The 5649-nt window shown below is 36.3% G+C and overlaps 1 protein-coding gene and 1 long non-coding RNA gene across 3 annotated transcripts in view; both read right to left on the bottom strand.

Moving 5' to 3' along the window:
* The window catches only part of pdzd2 (PDZ domain containing 2), a gene marked incomplete at its 3' end in the record, with an annotated part of 123902 nt that extends 121698 nt beyond the window's left edge, over positions 1–2204 (bottom strand). The window contains 1 exon segment of the mRNA XM_014013289.1: positions 2099–2204.
* A 569-nt stretch (positions 2205–2773) lies between these two features.
* LOC106520949 (uncharacterized) overlaps positions 2774–5649 on the bottom strand; it is a 6553-nt gene continuing 3677 nt past the window's right edge. Inside the window, exons 2-3 of one of the 2 annotated variants that reach the window (XR_001310604.1) lie at positions 4978–5119; positions 2774–3045 (exon numbers count right to left, since the gene is read on the bottom strand). This is a non-coding gene — a long non-coding RNA (uncharacterized LOC106520949). Of the gene's footprint in view, positions 3046–4977; positions 5514–5649 lie in introns of those variants that run through there. The other variant, XR_001310603.1, reaches the window with a different exon arrangement.

Raw genomic sequence — 5649 nt, 5'->3', positions numbered from 1 at the left:
ATTATTATTATTATTATTATTATTAGTTTGAATGATTTCTACATCATCAGTCCTTTTTTCTGCTCTGTTGCCAACATGTACAGTAGCCTAATGGGAAATCCAGAGTCTTGCCCGTTTAGCGTTAGCCGTTAGCTTCTCCAGCCGATCACACGGTCACCTGGTTTTTGCACACTCCAGTTCTATAGAACCTCCTTGAGAATCATATGCACTCATGGAGAAGGTTTTTTTTTTTTTTTAGAATATGCATACTTTAAACTCACAACAACAAAAAATACGTTTTGCAAAAATGATGTATGAATGCTGAGCCCTGAATAAGTTAGCAAAAGAAAAAAATGAATAGAAGCTAAATAGCTAAATCTACAAGTAAAATAAGATAACAGAAATAGGGTAAGTATGCTCAAACAGATTTTGAAAAAATATTGTTTTTAAAGTAACTTAAAAAATTCACATCTATTTCCGTGGAGAAAATATTGTATGTGAAAAATAGAAGCAGTTTGAATTGTATATTAAAAACAGGAAAACGATAGTGGAAAGGCTAAGTCAGCATTCACACTATTAACATCTAAGATAGGCGATGACACTTTGAAGACTAGTATTATGGGTCTCAGGAGCCAATTTTATTCTGCAATTTATGTGACGTGTGCTGCTGACCTCCTGACCAGGTCACCCTTGAAAAAGGGATCTTGATCTCAACGGGCTCTACTTGGTTAAATAAAGGTGATTTATTGATTGATTGATTGATTGATTGATTGATTGATTGATTGATTGATTGATTGATTGAATGAATGTATTCTGCAGTAGCTCTTCACCAAACTCCTTGATCCCTATAATGAATGCTAACCTTACATATTGTTAAAGATGTAATTTAGGTGTAATATTAAATCAGCACTGCAAAAGATTCAGTTCCTGTTCGCTAGTGCCGTAACTTATTAAGATGTGCAAAACGTCTTCTAGACTGGTAAACTTACAGTATCAACCACACCTGTCTTTCTACCTCAACAAATTTGAGTGTAAATATATACCAACACTTCAAAAGTGTTGCACTTTTCCATACTAAACAGCTCTTCTATGGAAGTCACCATTGGTGATCTACTTTCAGTTGGGCTGTTTCAGTAGGTAAACAAACACATGTGGGGAGTTGGCAACATTTGTGACTGTTCCTGTTCCAGCTTCAACTTCAGGGTCTGCCACAGAGGTCTGTTCATGTGCAGCCTTTGACGATAATGCAACTGGAAGGGAGACAACTGTTTAAGGATCATCTACAATTTGCAAAATTAGGCTGTAATAATAAATAGCATGGATAGAATTGTCAGTGTTTTCAACTAAATCCCATCAGACATTTAGTGAATGAATAAGACATCGTGTCTCCTTCTAATCCAGCTGGTAAATTACAAACATGGTGACTGAATAGCTTTGGAGATTTTTATTTGCCAGCTACTAAATAGTAGTTATAAAACATTTGTTCAGGTGACTTGTTTTGATTAAGATTAGACAGTAATGGCTAAAAAAAAAAGTATTGTATTGCCTATGGAACATAGTGCCCTGCCTTTTTACAGATTGTTTACAATACACCAGTTTTAATCTCATCTTGGTTTTGTAATACTCTCTTTGTTTTTGATGTTGAACTATTTCACGCTGAGGGTGTGTGTGTGGGGGTGTGTGGGGGGTTGGGCGCAGTTGTACCACGTATCTAAATAGATTTAAAAAAAACATAGCTTCAGTGATAAAGTACAGTAAATAAAAACTCAATTTGAAAAATAAAACAAGTGAAATCATTACTGAAAGCTGAAAACGTACTTCTAATTCAACATTTTCATAAATAAAACGTGCAATCTACTGGATGTGTACTTTTTAAATTAGATTACAGAACGTTGTCCCACACAAACATGTTGTTAGTCCCAGGTCAGCTCTGTCACTGACACACATTTACAACTTTAACCCAACACTCTAAAGCAAACAGACAATATGAGCGTATTTATCACACACCGATCTGCTGCAGCCAAGGCTGTTTTTTGCTTAACGTGCAAAAAGTAGCCTCGGGGAAATCTAGACTACTTTATGACAACGTTAAATTGTAGGTACTGCTGAAAAACCTTACCAGGAGTCGAAAAGTCCTTGGACACCATTTAATACAAACTTTCCTCCCCCAAGTATCGAGTAAATGTTATTCTGGGAGACGTCCCCCGGACCGCAGACATGAATGAGAGCAGGAGGCGGAGCCAATGACCAGCTTTTAAAAGACGGTTTTTTTTTAATTTATTTATTTTTTGCCCTGAACGGTTGAAGCTCAAAACCTATTAAACATAGGAGCTTCAGATTTTTCCTTGGTTATTTAGCTCTGATTAAGGGCTATCCATCAGGTCAACCAAGCCCCCCCACACACACACACAAAAAGACCCCCACCCAAGCTACCACAATTTTGGGATGCACCTAGTAGCATGACAMTTATTAGGAATAAAGACTTCTAAGTTCTGGTGCATTTGTGCGTGCAGGGGCCATTATGTTACCACTATGCTGTATCTAGTTATATCAGTAATCGTAACACCTGTATTGAAAGTATTCCACTTATTCAAGAATTCAAGATGTGCCTTTGAGGAACATAAAGATAAAAGGTAAGGGTTAAAATGAGAATGCTTGTTGAATAATGCCTTCATAAATTGTTTATACACTCAATTTTTTTGTTTTCCATTCACATATATTTTGCTTAAATTTATACTTCTAGTTGTTTACTTTTATTATACTGAGGCTGTGTACCTTATGAAAAAAATCAGAATATGGTCACTTTTTTATTCTCACACATATTGCAGGAGGACTGCAGGATAAACACTTGTAACATTTTCCTTTTGATATGTGAAATGAATTCATTGCATTTCTTGTTTCTTTATTCACACACACAGGCAAAAATAACCAACAACTAACAGGGGAAGTGACAGCTAAAAATGACTCAAGAGGAGCTAAGGGTCAGCAGCTGGCAGACATGGCTGCAAAATCCAGTGTGGGGATCCTTTGATGCCCTGCAGCTCCCAACTTCCCACGTCCAATATCCTGTGGGTACATCAATAACAAAAGAAAATTACATAATAAATACTAATCTATGAGCATGGTATTAGCTTTTATTTTTGATGCAGTCAGCCATTCTACATTTGAATGTTGTTAAAAACTAAATGTCATGCAGAGAAACAATTTTGTATTTTGTCAAAATACATTTTTTGATAGAAAAATCTTCATACAATTTAGTAAACTGCAATACTACATGGGTTTACTGAGACATATGTTTCTATCCAGGTGGAGAGTAAAACATAAAAAGCTCTCTCTCTTGATATTTAGGCTACCTTGTGATACGGTTTGATTCTTACTCTTCTTCTTGTGGTGCTTTGTGGCGGTTGGTAAACAACACCATTACACCATTACATTATTTTAATGTAAGTGTACATTACCTCCACCTACTGATTGAATCAAAATGGTTTTTCATAATCTTGCTATTGTTTTTTTTTCTAACTTCGTAATTTTAAAAAGAAAATCTTTAATAAATTTGGAATATTCTGTATACTTTTACTTGGACCTGTATACTTAATGTTTCTCAGTTGTATTTATTGCCTTTTCACTGTTTTGAACCTCGAGCGTTGCCGTTATGCCATGAGACGAGCGCTATGACACGGGAGTGTGCAGGCTGCAGCAATGCATTCTTGCAAACTTCCAAGATTCCAGACCGCAGCTCCAGGCTGCAGGCTGTGATTTACACAAACAAAAATATGCTTAACTGACTGAAATCTTCACGGATTTATAGTTTGGTTTATTGCAAAAGTTAATGATGTGACTATGATTTGGGGTAGTTAGACATGTTGAGAATGCAGCTTTTATTTTTTTTTTTGAACTGTTAATTGTGTTGTATAGTTGTGTGTCACAGCTAGCTTCTTGTGAATGTTATTGTTATCAAGGCTGGTCAAGATTTTAAACTCTTAATGAGCTAAGTTTTTCCTGAGACCAGTAATGATTTTATGACAAAGTAGTTTTTCCAATGACAATCTTCATCATGATTGTATGGAAGCCCATTTCCGCCACCCTGATAAAAAAATTAATAAAATTTGTATCTCATAATTATGAGATAGCTATCTCATAGTTATGATATAGCTATCTCATAATTATGAGATAGCTAGCTAAGTCATAATTGTATTTATAATTGTATTTATAGCAGGCTAATAATAAAAAGCCTGTGATTAAGACCCAGCTAGATTTCAACCCAACAATTTTAAATGATCAGGAGCACTTTGTTTTTAAACTTAACTGAAGCTGCACCTGATTTACAAGCAGCATGGTTTGTTAAAAACAAATTGTTGGTTTGTGTTTACAGAAGTAAACCTACACAACATGTCTGACTTTTGTGCAGCCTACAGATGTTCTAACAGCTGTAGCATCAAAACAAAAACCTGTGGATCACCTTTCACCTGTAAGCTCTGTGACAGTATTATTACTATTACTTTATGAAAAATAAATGAGAGACATGCTACAGGACGCAAACACCTACAGAGTATTACAAAAAGATCCAATAGAAATAAAGACAAACAAACTCAAAACAATACTAAGACCGCTTCTCAACAAAAACAAAATAAGTAAACAAATCTACAACCAACTCATTCCTACTGCAAACGTTATCCCCCGGATATATGGCACACCCAAGATACATAAACCCGGGGCACCATTGCGACCCATTGTGGACAGTATCGGATCGGTCGCTTACAACCTCTCAAAATATCTTGCAGGCATCTTGAAACCCCTACTTGGCAACTCAGACCAACACTGTGAAAATGCTAAACAATTAACAGAAGAACTAAGCAACATAAAAGTAGCAGCAGAAGAAATACTGATATCACACGTTGTGGTATCTTTATTCACTCGAACCCCAGTTGAAGCTACACTGCACAAAGTAAACGGACTGTTGACCGGAGACAAATCACTCAGGAAACATACTAAACTTACAGCACAGGATATATCCCAACTTCTTCATCTTGTTGCAACATCTTCTTTTTTCCAATTCTGCAACACCATTTACAGGCAGAAGGAAGGTTTTGCCATGGGGGACCATTTGTCGGCCATCCTGTGTGGGTTTTTCATGGAGGACCTGGAGAAAAAAGCCATTACATCGGCCCCGGAGCACTGTCGACCAACATTGTGGAAAAGATATGTTGACGACATACTGGAGAAAGTAAAAATGGGACACACACAGTTTATCACAGAACATCTAAACTCCATGGATGAGACAGGAAACGTAGAATTCATACATGAGGAAGAAGAAAATTCCATAGCCTTTCTGGACATAAAAATCTCACATGATGCAGACAGTGACATTAAAATTAACATTCATAGGAAACCAACCCATACGGATCAATATTTCTATGGACATCAGAACACCCCACAGCACACAAAATGTCGGTGGTCAGAACCTTACACGAACGTGCACAGATAATAATGGAGGAAAATGATAAAAAAGAAGAGGAAAAACATCGAAAAAGCACTAAAAGAATGTCAATACACAAAATGGGCTATAAAAAAGGGGAAAAAACAGGTGGAACAGAGAAGAATAAAACCAACGAAAAAATACAAATCACAAAGAACAGAAAAGCAAGGGATGGTCATGCTACCATATATATA

The sequence above is a fragment of the Austrofundulus limnaeus genome, unplaced genomic scaffold (assembly GCF_001266775.1).
Source record: "Austrofundulus limnaeus strain Quisiro unplaced genomic scaffold, Austrofundulus_limnaeus-1.0 Scaffold99, whole genome shotgun sequence".
NCBI lineage: Eukaryota > Metazoa > Chordata > Actinopteri > Cyprinodontiformes > Rivulidae > Austrofundulus > Austrofundulus limnaeus.
This window is presented reverse-complemented; position numbering and strand designations above follow the sequence as displayed.